This window comes from Phyllostomus discolor, chromosome 1 (genome assembly GCF_004126475.2).
Source record: "Phyllostomus discolor isolate MPI-MPIP mPhyDis1 chromosome 1, mPhyDis1.pri.v3, whole genome shotgun sequence".
In the NCBI taxonomy this organism is placed as follows: Eukaryota; Metazoa; Chordata; class Mammalia; order Chiroptera; family Phyllostomidae; genus Phyllostomus; species Phyllostomus discolor.
The window spans coordinates 56,879,920-56,904,150 of NC_040903.2; the positions used below are offsets into that span (position 1 = coordinate 56,879,920).

The window sequence follows — 24,231 nt, forward strand, 5'->3', positions numbered from 1 at the left end:
TTTAAGGAATTTCAACTGATGTCTTTAGAGAAATTTAAGATGACATAATGAGAATAGGTTGCTATTAAAAAATCAATCAGAAATTAAGGAAACAACATCACTCATAAATATCAAAGACAGCCCAGAGCTAGTAGAAGGAAGGAAATAACCAAGATCAGAGCAGAATTAAATGACATAGAGACTAAAAGCATAATTCTAAGGATCAATAAATCCAGGAGTTGGTTCTTTGAAAAGATAAACAAAATCGACAAGACTTTAAGCAGGCTCATCAAGAAAAAAACAGAAAGGACTCAAACACAAGCAGAAATGAAAGAGGAGAGATTACAACTGATACCACAGAAATACAAAGGATTGTAAGAAATTACTACAAAGAACTATATGCCAAGACATTTGAAAACCTAGGTGAAATAGACAAATTTCTAGAAAAATATAATCTTTCAAAACTCAGTGAAGAAGCAGAAAGCCTGAACAGACCAATAACAGCTGATGAAATTGAAACAGTAATCAAAAATCTTCTGACAAACAAAAGCCCTGGACCAGATGGTTTCCCAGGAGAATTTTACAAAGCATTTAAAGGAAACCTAACCCCTATTCTCCACAGATTATTCCAAAACATTCAAGAACATGGAAGACTCCCAAACCCTTTTTATGAAGCCAGCATCATCCTAATCCCAAAACCAGATAAAGACATAACAAAGAAAGAAAACTTCAGGCCAATATCACTGATGAACATAGATGCTAAAATCCTCAACAATATATTGGCAAACTGTATCCAGCAATACGTTTAAAAAGATCATATATCATGATAAAGTGGGATTCATCCCAAAAATGCAAAGATGGTACAATATTTGCAAATCAATAAACATACCACATAAACAAAATGAAACACAAAAATCATATGATCATATCCATAGATGTGGAAAAAGCATTTGATAAGGTACAGCACCCATTTATGATAAAACACGTAGCAAAGTGGGAATAGAGGGAGCACTCCTTAACATAATAAAGGCTATATATGAGAGATCTATAGCCAACATCATACTCAATGGGCAAAAACTTAGAACTTCCCCATTATGATCAGGAACAAGACAAGGTTGTCCACTTTCACCACTCCTATTCAACATAGTACTGGAAGTCCTAGCTACAGCAATCAGACAAGAAAAACAAATAAAAGGCATCCAAATTGGAAAGGAGGAAGTAAAACTGTCATTGTTTGCAGATGCCATGATAGTGTATGTAGAAAATCTTATAGACACCACCAAAAAACTATTCAACCTAATAAATAAATTTGGCAAAACAGTGGGATACAAAGTCAATACTCAGAAATCAAGGGCATTTTTGTATACCAACAATGAAATATCAGAAACAGAAATCAGGAAAAAAATCCCATTTGATATAACAACAAGAAAAATAAAGTACCTGGGAATAAACCTAACCAAGGAGGTAAAAGACCTGTACTCAGAAAACTATACAACACTGAAGAAAGAAATTAAGGAAGACACAAACAAATGGAATCATGTACTGTGCTCATGGATTGGAAGAATTAACACCATCAAAATGGTCATACTACTCAAAACGATTTATAGATTCAATGCAATCTCTATTAAAATACCAATGACATATTTCACAGATATAGGACAAACATTTCAGAAATTTATATGGAACCATAAGTGACCCTGAATAGCTGAAGCAATTTTGAGAAAGAAGAACAAAGCAGGAGGGATCACAATACCTGATATCAAACTGTATTACAAGGCCACTGTAATCAAAACAGCCTGGTACTGGCATAAAAACAGACACATAGACCAATGGGACAGAACAGAGAGCCCAGATATAAATCCAAGTCTCTACAGTCAATTAATATTTGACAAAGGGGGATGAAGCATAAAGTGGAGTAAAAATAGCCTCTTCAACAAATGATGTTGGGAGATCAGGACAGCTACATGCAAAAAAATGAAACTCGAGCACCAACTTACACCATACACAAAATAAATTCAAGGTGGATAAAAGACTTAAATATAAGTCACAATACCATAAAAGTACTAGGGGAAAACATTGGCAGGAAAATCTCAGACATTCCACACAGTAACATCTTCACTGACATGTCCCCTAAAGCAAGGGACATAAGGGAAAGAATAAACAAATGGGATCTCATCAAATTAAAAAGCTTCTGCATGGCTAAAGGAAACAGCATTGAAATGAAAAGAGAACCAACTATGTGGAAAAACATATTTGCCAATGATATTTTGGACAAGGGTTTGATCTCCAAAATATATAAAGAACTCACACGACCCCACTCCACGAAGACAAAAATCCCCATTAAAAAACAGGTAAAAGACTTGAATAGACACTTCTACAAGGAGGACGTACAGAGGGCCCAGAGACATATGAAAAGATGTTCAGCATCACTAGCAATCAGAGAGATGCAAATTAAAAGCACAATGAGATGTCATTTCATACCAGTCAGAATGGCCATCATAAACAAATCAACAAACAAGTGCTGGATAGGTTGTGGAGAAAGGGGAACCCTAGTGCACTGTTGGTGGGAATGCAGACTGGTGCAGCCACTGTGGAAAACAGTATGGAATTTCCTCAGAAAACTAAAAATGGAACTGCCTTTTGACCCAGCAATTCCACTGCTGGGATTATACCCTAAGAATCTGGAAACACCAGTTCAGAAGAACCTATGCACCCCAGTGTTCATAGCAGCACAATTTACAATAGCCAAGTGTTGGAAGCAACCTAAGTGCCCATCAGTAAATGAATGGATCAAAAAACTGTAGTTCATTTACACAATGGAATTCTATGCAGCAGAAGGAAAGAAGGAGCTCCTACCCTTTGTGACAGCATGGATGGAACTGGAGAGTATTATGCTAAGTGAAATAAGCCAGGCAGTGAGGAACAAATACCATATGATCTCACCTTTAACTGGAACATAGTCAACAAAAGAAAAAAGCAAACAAAATATAACTAGAGACATTGAAATTAAGAATGATTTAACAATAGCCAGAGGGGTGGTGGGAGGGGATAGTTGGGAGAAGGGTTTTCAGGGGAGAAGGGTTTTCAGGAACTACTATAAAGGACACATGGTCAAAACCAAGAGGGAGGGTGGGAGCAAGGGAGGGAGGTAGGTTTGTCTGGGGTGTGGGGGGAGTGGTAGGGAGAAAATGCAGACAACTGTAATTGAACAACAATAAAGTAATTAAAAAATAAATAAAAATAAAAATTGTTTCCAATTTAAAATAAATAAAATAGATGAACTATGACTATGTATATCAACATGGATGAATTTTGCAAACATATCGAATGAGAAAAGCAACTCAGGAATTTCTAATGTGTAATAAATTTTTCATAAATTTCAAAAAAGAAAAGAAAACAATATCATTCATAAATATAGATACAAAATTCTCAAATAAAATTTTAGAAAATTAATTTGAGTATATTAAAATAATATATAATAACTAGGAATACAAGAACAGCTCACTAGTAGGAAACAGTAATTCACTACATTAAATATTAAATGATAGCTCTTATGATCACCTCAAGGTATGGTGAATAGGAAGCTGGTAAAATCCAATATCCACTCCTGATAAAAACCTCTCAAAAGCAATGGTAATATTATTCTAACTGTAAAATGCAGAAAGTGTTCCCATTAAAGTCAGATACAAGCCAGAGAGTCTCATCATCATTGCTATTATTATGTTTGTTCAGGTGGTCTTAGAAAACAAAAGTCCAGGGAAAAGGTCTCAAATTTATAGTCTATGGCAGGATTTGGCAAACTTTTTCTATAAAGGTCCAGATAGTAAATATTTTAGGGTTAGCAGGTCAAATAGTCTCTGTCACAGCTGCTGTAGGGTAATAATTGCTGTAGATAAATATGTGAACAAGAATGGCTAGTGTCAATATAACTTTATTTATGAAAGCACCATGGTAGAGTTGGCACATTGGCCATAGGGAAAAGACAAAATTAGCATAATATGTGGGTGATATAACTGCCTACATAGAGAAAATTTAGAGAGTGAAGTGAGTAGAATTAATAAGATGGCCGATGTCAGGTAAATATGTGTATTTAAAACAATGACATTTCTATACATCCAGCAATAAATATTAGAAAACAACATGGCAAAAATCAAACTTACAACAGCAACAAAAGTTGTGAAAAATATAGAAACACTAGTGAGTAATTTTCCAGTTCTAGGTAGAGACGACTATCTGGCATAAAGGCAGACCTGAACAAGGGGAGAGACCACAGTGCTACTCAAAAGAAATGTTCAGTGTGGTGAAGATGCCGCTTTCTCCCTAAATGGAGACAAAACTTTTCGTGATTCCAATTAAACCCCCAAATTGATAAAATAACTGAAGAAAAGCTGACAAACTGATTCTAAACTTCATCTGAGAAAAAAATGTTATTTTAAAATAACAACAAAAAAGGTATTTTAAAGAAAAAATATTTTGGTACTTTACAGTTTGCACAGATAAACCAGTGGAAAAGAACAGAGATTTTGGAATTCAGATTTAATATATGAAAATTTGGCAGTTAATCAGTAGAAAAAGAATATATTATTTAATACATGATATCAGGACAACTAGCTATTCTTTAGAAAAAATGAAATCGGATCCCCATCATACACAAAATAATAAAAATAATTGAAGTTGGATTAAGAACCTAAGTGTAACAGTAAAACTATAAGAATAATAGAAAAGTTTTCTTTCTTCCCTCCCTCCCTTCCCTTCTTTACAATTTTGTGGTAGATACTACTAACCAGATTTTTTGACCCCTCACTCCAAGTTTCTTAATTTATGATATGTTTTCTTAATATGGATGCTGAAAATCTAGAAATAACATTTCCCACACTCCCTTGCAGTTAGGGTTTTTCCTGTAACCCAGTAAAGGAGACACAGTGATGGGAGACCTATGAGCAATGTGAGGTGAGAGCCACATGTGGAGAAACAGAATCTTCTGGGGGCAGCTGCCCTGTCCCTATTAGATTGAGGAGTGGGAGTTGGCTGGAACAGTCCTAAAAGCATGGTTGGGCGTTTCTCCTGGCTGTGTTATTCCTGTTAACATCAGACCTAACTCTCTGATCTTCCCAGTGTTGTAGGCAGCCATACACCTGGTGATAAACTCCTTCCTGATTAAGTTAGAGTCTGTTTTTTAAAATTGAGGTATAATTGACATATAACATTATATTAGTTTCAGGTGTACACTATGATAATACAATACTTGTAAATAATGAGAAATGATTACCACAGTAAGTCTAGTTAACATCTGTCACAATACATAATTAGCACTTTTCTTTCATTGTGATGAGAACTTAAAATCTATGGATCCTGTTTTCTGATCATGACGAGTAGTAAGTTTTCCAAGCATGGCCTAAAATCCAGGAGCTTTAAAAGACCCTCCTTTATATTCATTTGTTCATCAATAAATATTTATTAAATATCTAAATATCATGGAAAAGTTCTTTCTCTTTTGTTCACTAATTTAACCTTTGGAAATTTAACTCAGGGGAATTTATAAACTGTGGAAGAACTCCATATGCCTGAAGATGGAACTGTAGCATTACTAGAAATTATTATTTTTTAAAAATCCGAGCCCTGGCTGGCATAGCTCAGTGGATTGAGCGCGGGCTGCGAACCAAAGTGTCGCAGGTTCGATTCCCAGCCAGGGCACGTGCCTGGGTTGCAGGCCATAACCCCCAGCAACTGCACATTGATGTTTCTCTCTCTCTCTCTCTCTCCCTCCCTTCCCTCTCTTAAAATAAATAAATAAAATCTTTAAAAAATGTTTAAAAAAAAATCCTCACCTAAGAATATGCTCATGAATTTTAGAGAGAGAGGAAACGGGTGGGGAGAGAGATGAGAGATTAGAGAGAAACATTGATCAGTTGTAACCTTTCGGTGCTTTGGTGCACAGGATAATGCTCCAGCCAACTGAACCTTTGGCCAGAGCAAGAAATTAAAAACAATCTAAATATCCAACAAATATGGGAAGAGTTAATTACTGTATATACACAATGGTTTTCTTGTTACCATTAAAAATGATGGCTATGAAGACTATAATAACACTTATGTAAACTAATAGGATAAACATAATTTATACTGTAATATTATAGTAATATGAGAAAGCAAGAGTCACAATTGGCTTCAAGTCCATAGAAGTGACTTAAAAGGCATGCGAGCAAAACCAGGTATACATATATTTTGTATATATATTTTAAAAGTGATATAATTGACCTTTAACATTGTGTATATTGAAGGTGTACAATGTGTTGATTTGATACATTTACATATTACAATATAAATACCACCACAGTGGTAGCTAACACCTTTATCATGACAATAATTTTCATTTCTTTCTTTTTTGTGGTGAGTATAAGTAAGATGTTGTCTCTTAGCAACTTTGAAGTTTACAAACCAATATTGCCAACCATAGTCAATGTGCTATGGATTAGAGCTCTAGGACTTATTTATCTATTAGCAGCAAGTTTGTCCCTTAAACGACATCTCCCTAATTCCCCCACCATGCAGCTCACAGCAACTACTACTGTGCTCTCTGTGTTAAGGAGTTCTTTTTAAAGATTCTAAATGTAAGTGACATCATACAGTATTTGTCTTTCTCTGTCTGACTTACATCACTTTGCATGATGCCCTCAAGGTCCATCCATGTTTTTGCAAATGGCAGGATTTCCTTCTTTTTCATAATTGTATAATATTCCACTGTATGTATATGTGTGTGTATATACATGACTATATATACATGATTATATATATATATATACATATACATATATATATATAATATTACATCTTTTTTTTACAGTGTAATATTTTTTTTATTTAGAATTAGCCAGCTGGTCCTGGCCAGTTGTCTTAGTTGATTGGGCGTCATCCTGTAAAACAAAGGGTTAAGGGTTCCACTCCAGGTCAGGGCACATGCCTAGGTTGTGGGTTTGGTCCCCAGTCTGAGTATATGCAGGAGACAGCTGATTGATGTTTCTCTCCCTCTGTTTCTCCCTCCTCCCCCCACTAAAATTAATAAAAGAAAAAGTTAAAAAAGAAGAAAGAATTAGCCAGCTGGACTCAGTTTAGATGATTCCAATTTTGTTGGCAACACCTGGAGACCCAGTTGAAAATATGCCTTCTTCCCTCCATCAGGCCTGATCAGGGTGTTGACTTGGGCCATGTGAATGTCACGGAGCCTCTTCTCAGCCTGTCTGATGTGGTGCATGGTGGCCTCGGCATCCACAATGAACACAAGTGCACCAGTGTCTTCCATCTTCTTTGTGTCTGACTCAGTAGTCAGGGGATACTGGGTGATGGCATAGCATCAAGCTTGTTTCTCCTGGGGGCTCTCTTCTGAAAATATCTGGGCTGCCTTCAGAGCTGCAGTGTGTTTAGCTCTCAGAAGGTGGGTAATGTGCAGATCTTCTCTTTGTGGATGTGGACACATTTCAGAACCACTTTCTTTGCCTTCCAAAGCCTTTGCTTTGGCTTTGTGGGTTTTTTTTTTTTTTTTTTTTTTTTTTTTTTTTTTTTGGTGGGGGTAAGGTCTTCCTTCTTTGCTTTCAGTGCCAGTTTCATGAAAAACCACATCTTCTTTATCCATTCATCCATTGATAGACATTTAGGTTGTTTCCATGTCTTGGCTATTATGAATAATGCTGCCGTGAACAGGGGAGCATAGATTTCTCTTTGAGACCCTTTCATTTCCTTTGAATATACACCCAGAAGTTGAACTGCTGCATCATGTGGTAGGTCTATTTTTAATTTTTGGGAGAACCTCCATACTGTTTTCTATAGTGGCTGAACTAATTTAAATTCTCACCAACAGTGCACGAGGATTCCTTTTCTCTGTTACCTTGTCAATGCTTGTTATCTCTTATCTTCTTGATGAGAACTTTCTAATAGGAATGAAGGGAGGTATGATCGTGGTTTTCATTTGCATTTCCTGTATGATTAGTGATGTTGAGCACCTTTTCATGTATCTGTTGGCCACTTGGATGTCTAATTTGGAAAAATGTGTATTTGGATCCTCTGTGCATTTTTTAATCAAAGTGCTTTTTTGTTATTGAGTGGAGTAAGTTCTTTATATATTTTAGATACTAACTCTATATCTGATATATGATTTGCAAATATTTCCTCCCATTCCACTAGTTGCCTTTTTTATTAAGTTCTACTGTGAGGGTTTCTCAACAAGAGGGGAAAAGAAGCTCTTCTCCACCCCACTCAGTTGTGACTTTACTCTCCAAAGCATTGTTGGAGATCAATTTGAAATGGAGGAGACTTTGAAGTGGAAAGTGCAGTGCAATAGTTCCTTGTCTTTGTTGCCTAGACTCCGCCAAGTTCTTAGTGAAAACAAAATGCATACTAAAATGTATCCTTTGTGTGTTATTTCTGATTGACAAATTTTATGATGACTATTTTATTGTAAAATTGGTAATTTATTTGCTTCTTTTTCTGTTATTATGCTCAGTAACTTTCTAGGAAGAGTTTTTCTTATCATCAGCTGATTATTACTATTTTTAAAAAGATTTTATTTATTTATTTTTAGAGAGAGGGGAAGGGAGGGAGAAGGAGAGGAAGACAAACATTGATGTGAGAAACATGATTGGTTGCCTCTTGCACATGCTGCAGTTGGGGACTGAACCCGCAACCCAGGTGTGTGTCCTGACCAGCAATTAAATAGGTGACCTTTGCCCTGTGGAATGATGCCCAACCAACTGAACCACAATGGTCTAGTTATTTTCTTTATTTTTCTTGAGGTAACTACCACAATTAACAATTTAGCATTATTTGTGTTGGTTCAGAACTGATTCATCACTAAACTTTACAGCCAAGAATACATTCTTTTATTTCTGCAAATTATTTTGAAGATTAAATCAATGTTTTCCAAAATATAATACTGAAACTTTGGTTTACAAAATTATGACCTTAGCAATGGTAGTACACTTCCTCTTTATATTGCATTGACTAATGGGGAAGAAAAAATAAAAATCTTATATAAGATTTGAGTAAAAATCAGGTTTATCTCATAAGCTATTTGTTAAAAACTAGTCATATACAGAAAAAATCTCAATGAATTCCCTAAAAGAGAAATTGTATAAGCTATATCCTCTAACCAAAGTATAATAAAAATATAAATTAATAATAAAAGATTAAATAAATTTAAAAATCCTTAAGGGTAAAGCATTTTCCTAACAACTTAGGGATCAGAGAAGAGAATCTCAAAAGAAGAATTTCAAATGACCTAAAAAATAACCACAATGAAAACTGCATGTACACATACATAATTTAACCAGGGTTAAATTCAGGGGACACTTTGGGGGAAATAATAAGAAACTTCCACAATGACAATAATTAAAACAGAACAGTAACAGTGTAGGAATAAAATGAATAATAATGTCACATGGAATGCAGAAATATATTCAAGAACATCAAAGAATTCAGTCTTTAATAATCTTAACAATCTAACACATAAGATGAAATAGTCTTAATTTTTTTGGTTAGCATATTATAAAGTCTTTGTTTTGTAGCTACTTTACCACTTATTTCTGGAGTAAAGGTGGCTGAAAATTTGCCTTTTCATAAAAATGACTTGATTTCAGCTGTGAAATGACATTTCAGCTATGATTCAGATTATCTCTGGGGTAGATAGATCCTCCCTGATTTATATTACCCTTATTCCTATTATCTAGTCTCTGAAGACATTGAATGAAGCAGCAGCATCTTACTTATTGATGTCTCCATCTCCCTCTTCACTTTAAGCCCTGAATTTAGACTTCGCATGATCTGCAGGGCATTTCCAAAGGTGGTCCCATTAGAGGTTCAACTGCAACATCACCCCATTCCAGCTTCCTCTTCTCTGCCCCATCCCCAGTTCCCCTGGATTGCCAATATAGGCTGTGGTGCAGCTAGATCTAAGCCAGAGGTTATTGTGGGAACAGAAGAGAAAGTCCACATAAAAGGACCTGGGTGAAAATCAGATCCTGGAGAAGGAGTGGGATGAACAGTACAGTGAAGTAAGGCCTGAACTGGGTGTCAGGGGAGAGTTTGACAAAGTTAAATAAAAGAGCTACCAGAATTGCGAAATTAAAACAGAAGCCCTACATTTGGAAGTGGGAAAGCAGATGAGACAAAGGCAAGAACAGGGTAGGAGAAGAAACACCATTAGCGTGGGCTAACTTAATAGCTGTGGGTGTTTGTGATGACCAGATTCAGCCTTGATTCTAAACGGAGCCGGCGAGACACAACCAGCCCTCTCCCCAGATAACAACTTCCCTCCTGCCCCGAACCAGCCTACATTCATCTTGCCTGATAGCCTGATTAGCTCCCCTCAGCCATCCTTCTCAGGAACTCCAGAGCACTTGTTAACTTGGTTCCTGAAGTCTCCAGTCTGATCAGTCAGTGTGTCATGTCAATTCAGCCTTTCTAATGCCTTTGAATTTGTACCATTCTTTCCTTATCTACCATCCTAGTTCAGCTCTTCCACAGGTCTTACCATGATTCTGCCTCCTGTTTACTATTTATTTCCATACTTCTAGTCTTTCCCTCTTACATGCAGTGTCTGTAATGCCACCAGTTTTCTTTCTAAAACCCAGTTCTGCTCTTATCTTTTCAAATAGCAAAACTTTGCAGTTGTTCTCTACTGTCTGTAGAATATAATCTAAACCCTTTAATGTACATGGCTTTTAAATTCATCCACAGTCCAAGCCAATCACCCTCCTCAAGTTCATCTTTTAGGCATAACCTTGGTCTCCCCATAAAACCTGCTCTGCTGTCATAACTATAGTTTTCTTTATAATCTCCTGGCATAACAAATGCTCTCACTTAATGTACTGAAGCCAGAGCACAGATTAATTCTAATGCATCTTTTCATCTTTCCAGTGATTAGAGCATCACCTTGAACACAGGTTGTGTGCTCTGTATTTAAAAAAAAATAGCTTTATTAAGATATGATTCACATAACATACAATTCACCCATTGAAAATGTGTAATTCCATGTTTTTTTGTATATTCATGGGGTTCTGCAACCATCACCACGATAGAATTTTAGAATATTTTCTTCTTCCCCAAAAGAAACCCCATACCCTTTAAGCAGTCACTTGCCATTCACCCCACCCCCCACCCCTCAGGACTAAGAAACTATCGCTCTACTTTCTCTTTATATAAATTTGTCTATTCTGGACATTTCTGATAAATGGAATCATATAATATATGGTCTTTTTGTAGCTGACTTCTTTCACATAGCATGTTTTCTTTTTTTATTTTATATAATCATTATTATATTTTTTATTACCATTTAGTCCCCTTACACCCCCTCCCCCAGCAAGTTCTTCCACACTAATGTGCATCAGCATGCCATTTCTTTTTATTGCTGAGTACTCCACTGAATTGAAACATGGGTCTGATTGTGCATTCATCAGATGGTAGACACTGGAGTTGCTTCCACATTTCAGCTAGTAGGAATTACGCTGCTATAAATATTTGTGTACAAGATTTTGCACACATATGTTTTCATTTCTCTTGGAGTTCCTAGGAGTGGAATTGCTGGGCTATACAGTAACTTTATATTTAGTTTTTGAAGAACTGTGAGACTTTTTCCAAAGCTATGGAATGATTTTCACATTCTACCAGCAGTATATGAAGGTTCAGATTTCTCCACTGCTTCATCCATACCTGTGTCTATCATTTTGATGATAGGCATCCTAGTGAGTGTCAGGTTCTCACTGTGGTTTTGATTTGCATTTCTTTTATGTCTAATGATGTTGAGTATCTTTTCATGTGCTTATTGGTCATTTCTGTGTCTTCTTCAGAGAAAACTCTACTCAGATCCTTTTCCAAGTGTTAAAAGGGATTATATATTATATCTTATATAATTATGTATTGTTATATCTTTAAAATATGTTATGTTGTTGTTACAATAGAGTTCTTTCAGTATTCTGGATACAAGTCTCTTATCAGATATATGCTTTGGAAATTAAATACTTTCTCCCATTCTATGCACTGTTTTTAATCTTTATACTTTCTTGATGGCATTGTTTGTAGCATAAAAGTTTTAAAGTTGAGTATAATCTAATTTATCTATTTCTTTTCTTTTTTTGATTGTGTATTTCATATTATATCCAAGGAACTACTGCTTCATTCAAAGTCATAAAGGTCTACTCCTATCCTTTCTTCTAAGAGTTTTGTAATATTAGCTCTTACATTTAGTTCCATGATCCATTTTGAGTTACTTTTGTGTAGTGTGAGTCATTATTTTTTAATGGGTGCTATTGAGAGCAGAGAGTTTTATACCTAAAGGACCCCACTCCCCAAAACACATTCCCTTAGAATATACTCACTGCATCATTTGCAAAAATTTACATATCAGTTAACCAGGCACTCTGGTAAAAATAAAAAGAAACTATAGCAGCAAGTACTGTACTATGGTATCCAGGAGCAATCTAAATGGATTTTGGGTATGTTTATGATTGCTTCCTGCAAAGAACTGACTCCACCAAAACTAGTTTAGATCCACAGAAAGATTATTGATTAACATGGCAGGAAAATTAATCCTTGGCTTAAAACACATAGACACCAAACCAAACCAAACCAAACAAAACAAACAAAATAAAAAAACCCCAAACCTCAAGAACTGCCCCCCTGAGGCCTTTTACAAGAGTGATCAGGGTCTGTCCTGTAGCCCCTGATCACCTCATCATCAAAGTGATAGACACAGGTGTGGATGAGGCTGTGGAGAAATTTACACCTACATTCAGAAAATCCAAAGACACATGAAGCGATGCTCAATATCGCTAGCCATCAGAGAGATGCAGATTAAAACCACAATGAGATACCACTTCACACCAGTCAGAATGGCCATCATAAACAAAGCAACAAACAACAAGTGTTGGAGAGGATGTGGAGAAAGGGGGTCCCTAGTGCACTGTTGGTGGGACTGCAGACTGGTACAACCACTATGGAAAGCAGTTTGGAACTTCCTCAGAAAACTAAAAATGGATCTGCCTTATGACCCAACAATTCCTTTGCTGGGACTCTATCCTAAGAACACTAAAACACCAATACAAAAGAACCTTTGCACCCCGATGTTCATAGCAGCACAATTTACAATAGCTAGGTGCTGGAAGCAACCTAGATGCCCATCAGTAAATGAATGGATCAAAAAACTATGGTACATTTACACAATGGAATTCTATGCAGCAGAAAGAAAGAAGGAGCTCATACCCTTTGCAACAGCATGAATGGAGCTGGAAAGCATTATGCTAAGTGAAACAAGCCAGGCAGTGAAAGACAAATACTACATGATATCACCTATAACAGGAATCTAAACAACAAAACAAAACAAAACAAAAAACTAGCAAAATATAACCAAAGACACTGAAATAGGGGATAGCCTGACAGTGGCCAGAGGGGAGAGAAGAGGGAATTCCAGGGGGGAATGGGTAGGGATTACAGGAACAAATTTGGAGGATACATGGACAAAAACTAGGGGTGGGGGGTAATGGGGGGAAGGGGGGAAGGTTGGGTGGGTGGGCTGGAATGGGAGTAGGGGGAGAAAAATGTACTTGAACAATGATTAAAATAAAAAAAATTTTCTAACATAAAAAAAAAAAGAAATTTACACCTCAACTTTCTTAGTACTCAGCATAATGTCATGGTTAGCATTGGAAGTCAATATAGGCTAGCTCATATTAATATGTATTAGCATCTACTTTAGAATAAGGAGTTATAAATATGGAACAATTACTGTAGGTCAGATACCTATAACAGTAGCTCATTTAATTCTCAAAACAATCTTATAATGTGGTGACACTATTGTATTTTAATTTTATTGTATTGTAATTTTATATGTTATCAAACTCAGGCCCAGAAAAGTTACCACATTTTCGGACTATAAGATGTACTTTGTGTGCCCCACCCCCCCAAATTTGGGAGGAGTAATGGTTGTTAATGCTGCTGGTGAGTTCTGTTTACATTTACACTGGTGAAATATTATGTTATTTATGTTATTAAATATTTTACCACATTTTTTGTTTCAAAAATTTTTTTCCTATTTTCCTCTAAAACCTAGGTGCATCTTATGGTTTGAAAAATATGGTAAATAATTTGTGTGAGCTCCTGTGAGTGGTGGACTGGACTATGCCCAGGTCTAACTCAAAAGCCAGTGTCACACTGAGTTCTGAAATGTGGACTGTGGTTATGAAGAGGTGGAAAGTGGCAGCTGTTTTGTTCATGCTGTTGTTACAGTGTCGGTATGTCCAGATCTAATATACATGGTTCTGTCTGTCTTCCATCCACATCACACTGTGAGTTCAGGCACGGAGTCTTGTATTTTCACCCAACTGTGTGACGCATATCGTGTATTCAGCACATATACTTAGCTGCTGAGTGATCTTGGGCAAGTTAGTCAACCTCTCTGTTGCTTTCACTTCCTCGGCTGTGAAATGGCAATGAAAATAGTCCCCACCTCAGAAGAATGAGATGGTATCTGTAAAGTGCTTAGTAGAGTGGTTGGCATGTTAAAAGTGATATTAGTGTTACTACTCTCAGGCATTATTATACTCATCATCACTATTACTTTTATTGCTATATTACTCCTCGAAAATCACCAGTGGAGACAAATGTCAGTCACTTATTCACACACCCACACCCACACATACACACACACATCCCCAAGTCCACACCTGGATAATTACTTGCATTTCTGTGTACATGGACAGTGGGTTGGACTACCATTTTCTTGTAGGCCAGACACATTTATTAAAGACTAAGCCAAGTGGGGAGGACATCCATAAGGAGTGTTTCTAGGACAGAGATTCTTAACCGTTCTGAAAAAGAGAGGGATGGCATCAGAGTATCCCTGAGACTTTTCAAACTGTACCCTCAGCACCTCCAGCTCTACATTCCAAATCTTATCATTACCCGCCTCCCCTGGGAGAGATGTGCATTTCTGGAGTTGAGAACCACTGCAAAGAGCGTTGCTGTTGATGGGGGTGTGTTATTCTTCTTAACTAGCAGGTGAAAAAAAAAGTTGGCAACCACTGTTGCCTAGAGCAACAGATCACTCTGCAGGATGTGGGTTTATGACTTACAGCTCCACCATTTATTTCCCTTCTTTTTCAGCCCCTGTTATTAGTAGGTGAAGTCCAACAGTTAGGGAGTGGGGAGAAAGAATTAACAGAAAAGTAAGCAATGACGACTTGAGGTTATTTGTTTCTGTTGCTAGAAGGCCAATAAAGCATTCTGGGTGTAGGTTTAAGCACAAATTAACATTGGGTTCCAGCAACGGGCCCTATATTGATAGAAAATGCTGTTCCCTTCAACCTAATTCATAATTCATCTAATACCCTACATGAAGAGTCAACACACAGTCAGGACACAATATTTGTGCCATTATCAAGAGCTGCACCTTTCAGTTAGATAGTCACTTGTGGCTGTTGAGTGCTTGAATTGTGGCTAGTCCAAACTGAGATGTGTTGCAAGTGTAAAACGCAGTGGGTTTGGAGGACTTAGTCCACAGGTGGCAAACACGAGGCCCTCGGGCCGAATCCAGCCCTCCACCTTGTTTTATCCAGCCCAGCACCTTGTTTCTACCCAGTGGCAGCGCCGAACTCTTGCTTAACTGTTAAGGAGGAGTTAAATTATACAGTCCTAAAATTACATTCAGCCCTTTGAAGGCAACCAAGAGGCTGATGTAGCCCCTGGTGAAAATGAGTTTGACACCCCTACCTTAGTCCCCTCCCCCCAAAAAAGAAAGGAATATAAGAGGTCATCAGTAATTTTAATATTATTTTAATTATATAATTTTAATTTCAATATTAAATTTAATGTAATTTACTATAATTAATATTAATTAAATGACCATTTTAGATATATATTAAATAAGGTTTGTTACTAAATTTGAAGTCATTTGCTTCTTTTTACTGTTTCTAATGTGGCTTCTTGAAAATTTAAAGTTATCTATTATATTCCTATTGGAGAGTGCTGGTCTAGAATGCTACAGCTCTGTTATTACAAGTGCCTAAGCATTTGCCTGAAAGCTCACTAGGGTGACTGTACCAGATCAATATAATCTGAATATTACTAACCAGGTGTTAAATCAGAATCTCCCATATCCTTTCCCATTGTGCTTTGTGCTCCAGTACTGCTGAACTATTTTATACACGTGGTGTCTAGGGCAGCCTTCTTCCACCGGGCCACCTCAGAACATCTTTATCTTTCAAAGCGCCTCTTGGTCACCCTCATACAATGCCTTCCTTATAACCACTCTCTTCACCATATTATTTCTGTACCTATCACTGCACGTGACACATTGTAATGTGTTCATTTACAGGCTTGCCTCTCTCTCACTAGATGACGATTCCATCATTCCAGGTATTCAGGCCAAAGGCTTTGACTCCTTATTCCTCACACTTTCCGCCAGAAAATCCTGTTGGTTCTATCTTCAAAATATATGCCAATTCCCAAAGCTTCCTGATAGGCTCTTTGCTCTCATCCTTGCTTGTTCCAGTTTATTCTTAAGCAGCCAGAGGAAGCCTTTTAACTGTCAGACAGATCAGGTTTACTCCTCTTCTCAGAATCCTGCGATGGCCCCTCAATTTCACTCAGAGTAAAAGCTAACGGTTTTTAAATGGCCTAGGAGACCCTATTTGATCTGCCACCTCTTCACCCTCTTCTCAGCTCTACTCCAGCCACATCTCCTGTTACTCTCTCCCTATTCACTTACCTCTAGCCACATGGGCCTTTGTGTTCCTTGAGTATACCAGGTATCCCCCTTCCTTACAGCGTTGGCACTGGCTGTTCCCTATGTTTGGAACACTGTTCCCTCAGATAGCCTCTTAATTCCTTTAAAGCTTTGCTCAAATCTTATCTTCTCAACGAGGCCAAGCCTGACCAACTTCTATAATACTGTAACTTTACTTTGCTCAACTTTGTCTTTTTTTTAAATCCTCAGCTGAAGATATGTTTGTTCATTTTTTTTTTTTTACAAAGAGAAGAAGGGAGAAAGAGAAAGAGAGTTGGGGGAAGAGGAAGAGGAAGTGGAAGAGGAGGAGGAGCGGGGAGAGAGAGAGAGAAATATTGATGTGAGAGAGAAATATTGATTGGTCGCCCTCTATGTGCACCCTGACTGGGAATCAAACTGGCAAACTTTTGGCAACGGGATGATGCTCCAACCAGAGAAGCCACGGGGCTTCTCTATTCACGAAGTATATAAATGTCTAGTCCATATGTTGTACACCTGAAATTAATATAGTACTTTTCACTTACTAATATCTATATTATTTACTTATTTATTGTGGTTATTGACTACTGTATGTGTCTCCTTACCAGAATATAAGTTCCACAAATGTAGAGATCTTTGTCTCTTCTGTTCACCAACATGTCCCAAGCACCTAGAATAGTACTTGGCAAATATCTTTGAAGTGATTGAATTGTATTTAAAATAGATACAATTGTAATTGTATCTAAGCAGTATGTAAAAATCAGTAGTTCCTAAATTCCACATTCTTTATTACACTTATAAGGTACAGGTAACTACCTATGAATCTTGGTCATTTCATGAATGACCGAGCTACTACTGAACTAAGTATGTCCATGGTAGGTAGAGACTCTACTCTAATTTCAGTTTCCCAAGGACCAATGTCTTCTAATTTCCTGTTTGAGGTCTTCGCAAACACATGTGCGTGCTTTCTGAATGCTTTCGATAAACCAGAACATTCAGCCTAATGATTATGTCTTGAGAAAACCATCTCACTGAGGAGCCTGTGCTATGAGATCAAATCAGAAAGATCTCCAGCAGAATTAGAAAAAAAATTATACTGTGTCATTGATTTAATCAAACTTGCAAGATATCAAGATGGATTAGAATATAATAAAGATAAAAATGAAGACATATTATTGCTGCCAAAAAAGATTATTTTTTCAAAAGACACATATAAAGATAATAACTTCACAATTGATTACACTACCTTGTCTTCCCACTAAGAAGAACCTAATAAAAACTAACAAGGCAAGTTTTTTGACTTCCTTCAGCCTCTCTTCTCGGACCCCAGTGTGATGGAAGGGTCTGGTACGTGCTGTCTCAGCACAGGTGCTGGTCACATATAGGACTGTAGCTGCCCAGTGATGTCTCCCCGATAGATTGGAAGTGCACCAAGGAAAGGTCCCTTGTTTTTTCACCTTTTAAGCCCTTGTCCCTGGTATAGCACGTCCAGATCTAGCATCAGACTGGCTTGGTTCAAAGGTCAACTGTGCTCTGACACTCCGTGTAATCTTCTTAACCTCTCTTTGCTTTCATTTGCTCAGTGATGAAAGTGGGAGCACAATAATAGTATAAGCCCAGGATGTGAAGATTAATGAAATGACACATCTAAATTAGTTAGCACACTGTCTGGTACAGAATGTAAGCTACAATTATCGTTTACAATTACCATTTGGTGATAAAGAGGAAACTGAGTTGACAAAGAAGAAAGAAAACAGCTCTTATGAGTCTTAATGATTCAAGGGCATAGTCAATGCTGATGAAATATTTGGAAACTGAGTCACGAATTCAATGTACTGAATGTACTGAGAAGGTGTGGTCCTTCCGAGCGGTGGGACACTTCTGCCTGCTCATGCTTCAGGGTCAGTACCAACAGGGTCAGCTGGGCTTGTGACCTTTCGATGGTACAGCCCAAATGGGGAACTGACCTAGTATCTGTACATTGCACAAATACTTTTGGAGTCCTGCCTATGGTGCCAGGAATTTGGCTAGGCAACAGAAATGCAGTGGTGGCAGGTCACATCCTCTAGTCCTTAGAAGCTGTCCTCAGGCCCTGACTTGTCACATCTCATGCACAATCTAGCTTCTTAAACTATTTGTAGGTCATTAAACATTATACCTTAGTGCTACTATTCTTTCTTCTCAAGGGAAATCTAATTGTTACTTTTTCAAATACATAGTAGTTTCCTCTAAAAGTCATGTTTCTCATAACAATTATAAACATAAACATAACAAATATAACATAAACAAATATATAAACATATATATATAAAACATATAAAAATTACTATACAACCAGTGTACCAATGCCGTAAATTCTGGCATTTATCATGTACTTAAATCTATAATAAATGCTTAAAGTTCAAGTTACTACTTGCCAGTTAGGATGACAAGACTGCTATAAAATATATACATATCTTCACAGTAAAATATTAATTACGTTCAGAAGATGTTGTATTTTGAGGCAAGAATTACTAAGATCATTCTATTGTCTATAAAATAAACTCATGAGCTTCTATAAAATTGATTTTGGTGTGATAGACTATAAAGTACAAACTTTATTATAAGATTTGTGGAATCACTAAAAGGTATTAGGTATAAAAATAATTAAAATAAAATGGAGGAGGATTAGAAGTAAATGAAAATAATGATGCTTTTTGAAAGTATGATAGTTTAAAGAAATTTTAAGTGCATATTGAACACAGTCATGGACACAAATAAATTTTATAAATAGCTCATTCAAAGAATAATATGAACATATCTAGACCTTTTTATTTACAAGTGAAAAAAGACAAAAGAAGTGGGTAAATAGTATTCATTCCTAAGATATAAAAATAGAAAAATTTAATAGACATTACATCATTAGTAAGTATTATGGTTAAGATTTAAAGTAACTAAATCATAAAGTAATCCATTACAGTTACATGTCTTGAGAAATAACAATGGAAGAATTTTGAAATCTAATATTGACCTGCCCAAACCTGGGCACATCAACTCAGCTTTTCAACATCTATAGGCCAGAAATTGACTCTGTTTTTAGAGAAACAAAAGCATTGATATTTCAGAACCTAACAAAATTTGTTATCATCATTTTCTCCATTCTTTTTGGTTAATGATTAGCAATTCTAACTTTGTTGGCATTCTAGACAGGACAAATTCAAAGCATTATAGCAATTTCTTAACTGCTATTTTAATGACAGATATAATGTAGTCCAATAATCTCATTAAACTGGTAAAATGTCTCAGGTGCAGAAAGGTTAGGACAACTTAATCAGTGTCATCCTTGTTCTAGTTAAAGGCAGACATGAACCCAAGTCTCCCAAATACCCAGAAAAGACACAAATAACAACATTGTGAAAATAATTAAGTACTGAAAGTCTTAAGATGACATTAAATTTCTTAGACCTTTCATGACACATTGAGCAGACAGGAAATACCATTTGGAAAACACGACGTATTCCTTAGCGGACCATCTGTGAATTTTGCCAGCCAGACTTGCTGTAAGACTGCCCATGTGCCATTCCAGTATTTCAATGAAGCCAGGGGGAAATTGCCACGGGAGGTTTATGCAATGGGACCAAAGCTCTCTTTCTGAAATTTCCACTCAAAGGCCTAGCATTTCAAATTGCTAATAACTAGTACCCTTGCCTTTGTTCAAACCACATTATACCACCAGAAACAATATCCTGGGGAGTAATAAACTCATGTGCCTTTTCCCTCTATGTTACTTTCCTCTGTTACTACATTTCTCTCTCTCTAATGGTCACGTTAAATGTTCTTTTTGACTTGCTTTGCTGTGAATGGCTAGGCACAGAACATTTAGCCTTCCACATGTGTGAGTAATAAAAAATACAGCCGTAGAAGGAGAGTAAGAGGTACACTGGGCAAGGTTTTCAGTGGGGACCCTGCGCTGAGGTCCTGCAGGATGTAAGGCATCCTACTTGTTTCTTTCATGCTGTAAAACCGCACTTTGGACTTTCAGTTCCAAGCCAAGTTCCAAGAATTCTGCCTGATGTCCAGATTTTTTTTTCTATCTTATTTTAAAGATTTTCTATTTATTTATTTTTAGAGAAAGTGGGAGGGAGAGAAACATCAATGTGTGGTTGCCTCTCCGGCACCCCCACCAGGGAACTGGCCTGCAACCCAGGCATGTGCCCTGACTGGGAATCCAACCAGGGACCTTTTGGTTCACTGGCTGGCACTCAATCCAGTGAGCCACACCAGCAAGGGCTTTGCTATTTTTTTTTTTTTTAACGATAGGACAATAATTCGGAGAAACGTTATTTTTAAAAAGAAGAAACAGTTGTCTGAAACTTTTAAAGGAAGGAAACTCAAATTCCCACACGACTTGCACTTAATCTACAGTGCCCTGAAATGCTCCAGGAATCCTGTCTGAGTTGGTCAGGCTCCTGGACTTGGCTGACAGACGACAGCTCATACCGGTTCCTGGTTAGATCTTGTAGCAATTTTCGGGGCAGGAAATCAGTCAAATCTGATGAAATCCAGCGCGGGGAAGGCGAACCCCAACCCCAAACCCTCGCGGAGCTGGGTGAAGAGAGGCCATCACCAGTGGGGACCCCAGGAGTCGGGGTTTAATGGGGAATGGGGGAGCGCGTTCACACGGGAACGCTGGGTCGAACCTGGGACCCCACGGGCGTGACACATGATGCGGTGACAGCCCCGAGGGTCCCAGGTGCAGCTCCCAGCGCTCCCAGGCCTGTCCACACAGCTTACCTTGACGGCTGTGCTGGACTTAACCGGGTCGCAGGCAGGGTGCGGGTCTGCGTCGGGGCACCAGCCGGGAAGGGGACACGTTGTACTGGGCTCTACTCGGCTCAGGTCTGCTGTCTCGGGGAGGAAGTGGTGTCAGCCCTGCCCTTCCCCCGCGGCGCGCAGACGTGGGGCGCTTGCGGCGCTACTTTGCATTGAAGTGTAAAGGGGGCTCCTGGTTGGAGACACACACGAGAAACATAGATGGACAACGACTGCGAAAAAGCTAGCCTGCTCTGTCCTACTCATTGGGTTTGTGTCTCATTTCCTCTTACTAGCCCCCTCTACACTACAACCTTGAAGAAACACGTTTTTTTTTTTTTTTTCTTTTAATTCTGGGAAAAGTTGTGACTCGTCTCATCCTTCCCTTAAATGTGCCTCGCCCCCTTCTCTCAGGATCGTTCCCTGGCGAGCTGACTCTACTTTGTCGCTTCGACATATTTATTAGTGGCTAGGGGATTTGGGGCCAGATGACGGTTCCACAAAAGCCGAGAAGCGATTTCTTTCAAAACTGTCTTCCAAGTGCTTACTCCAGCCCTTTCTGTGCTTCCTCTTTTGAGTCTGTTGTGCAAGGGCTCTTCCCGGTAGCATGCAGCCAGCCTGCAGGTGGCGCAGCGCGGGAGTGGGTAAGGAAGCGCCCCCGAGCGTTCAGCCAGTGCACCGGTGGGAACGCACCATTGCTCGCAGTTCTGCTGCTCCCGCGGTAACCCCGGGAGTGGGTGGAGGTATTGGGTAGGGGTGGGGACGGGCGCGCTCTGCAGAGGTCGTTTTTCAACGGTCGGATTGGCAACCCTCCCACCCCCAAAGCTTAACCACACACACTCTGAGGGCAAGGCTGTGGCCTCACACATTGCTGGTGGAAATCCAAAATCATGATGGTATGAGCCCTGGGGTTCGGGGGTGGTATTTTCAGCAACAGTTATTTATTTTACTTTACATATGCAATCATCCTTTGACCCAGAGATTGCACTTCTAAGAATGTATTACAAAGATTCAGTGATGAAAAGAAGTAATGCATACTTGCCAGGCTGTATTATTTGTAAGGACTGACTGGAAATAACTTCTGATTGTTGGGAGAGCAGTCTCCTGAGAGAAAGGGGGAGATCCGAAAATACAGAAGTTAAAATCAGTTACGATTTGCAAAGGGGGTTGGATGAACCTCCTCTTTCCTCCTACAGCTGCGTTCAAATGTTTCTCTATGGGGAGGTGGTGGAGATATAAAGATATAAATTAGACATATAAATTAGGTAATTTCAGTTATTTATTTAATGAGAACCAATTAAGCACCTACCCTTCTATAAACATTGAAGATAAATAGTGAAGAAAATAATTCCTTCACTCACCAATGGTACATCCTAGTTGGGAGAAAACAGAATACAATCAATATTTAACAGGTTGTGTGCTCAAAAAAGGGGCCATGTACTAAACCTGACAATCTCAGGGAGGCCTGAATGATGTGTCCTTACAAACTCAGAGACCTACAGCAGTCAAAGCTTCCTAAGTATAAGCCAGGGTCAGGGCAGGTAGTCATGCCCTGGGCTGATGTCTTTCCTGACAAAGGTCAATCTTTACCTTAACTGATTCTGTCTCTTGTGTTTTTGCCTCCATGATAACTTACCTTTTGTATGTTGGAAAAATCTTTCCCAGATTCCTCAGAGCGCAATCTCCCACCAGAACACAGAGACAACAGATCCCCTCATTGTTGTCTGTTTCTCATGCATACCAGCTATGTGCTGTAAATGTTAACTATCCTGTACCCACCAGTGTAACAGAAGTATTTGTCTCTTCATTTTATTTTTTTTGTCCAGTCTCAGAGATTCCCCCTTTTTGTTTTCCCTAATCTGTCACCAATGAATTTCTTGTAACCCTCCTTGTGCCTTTGATTGTAATGCATACAATAAGGTGTAAAACTGCCATTCTCTGGAGCATTTTCTCAATCTGTTGAGATTTTGCTTCCCAGCAATTGTTAGTCTGGCTCAAATAAACTCAAAAATTTTCTTCAGGTTTATATGTTTCTTATATAGACACATGTAAGTATTTTGAGGCAAATGAAAAGGTGAGGGATAGTGATGGCAGTGGGCATATTAAATGGGGCCATGAAGGAAGATCTAACTGGTGACACTTGAGTCAGAGCTAAATGCATGATAGGTTAATTCATGTGGATTTGAGGATGAGAATATTCCAGGTAGAAGAAATAGTACATTCAAAGGTCCTGAGTTAGGGGATCTCTTGAGATTTTGGAAGGACAGGGAAGGGAATATTCTGTCTATGGATGGCACTGCTGTGAGTAATGGGAAGCCACTGGGGGGGTTCTGAACAGAGTCACAGTGCTATATAGGCCATCAAGTCAAACAGTGGAGTGACTTTCATGAGAAAGGACAGAGGTCAGGGAGCACCTCTTTGCAAAATAGTGAAAAGGGCAGCCATTCAGAAACTTGGAAAAGCATTCAAGTGAAGGAAGAGAAAGAAAAAGGCTTGAGATAGGAATGTAGAAGGTTAGAAAGAAGGCCTGTGTGACTGGAATATAGCAAAATAATAGAGCAGTGGCAGACGGTAACAGAGAGGTGACAGGGATCAGGTCAAGCAGGACCTTGGGGCCATACTTGAGAAGTTTGGATTTTATTTTAATTGCAATGGGGAGCTATTGGAAAGCTTTTAGCAATGAGTGCCTGATTTGATTTCAGTTATATGCCGTC

At 38.2% G+C, this 24,231-nt stretch overlaps 1 protein-coding gene across 1 annotated transcript in view; it reads right to left on the reverse strand.

Annotated features, from left to right (window-relative positions):
* Positions 1-21,909, reverse strand: part of LOC114492907 (amyloid beta precursor protein binding family B member 1 interacting protein) — a 97,285-nt gene extending 75,376 nt beyond the window's left edge. The window contains exon 1 of the mRNA XM_028507526.2: positions 21,500-21,909. The gene's annotated coding sequence lies outside the window, so the exon portion shown is untranslated. The remainder of the gene's footprint in view (positions 1-21,499) is intronic.
* Between the last annotated feature and the right edge of the window lie 2,322 nt (positions 21,910-24,231).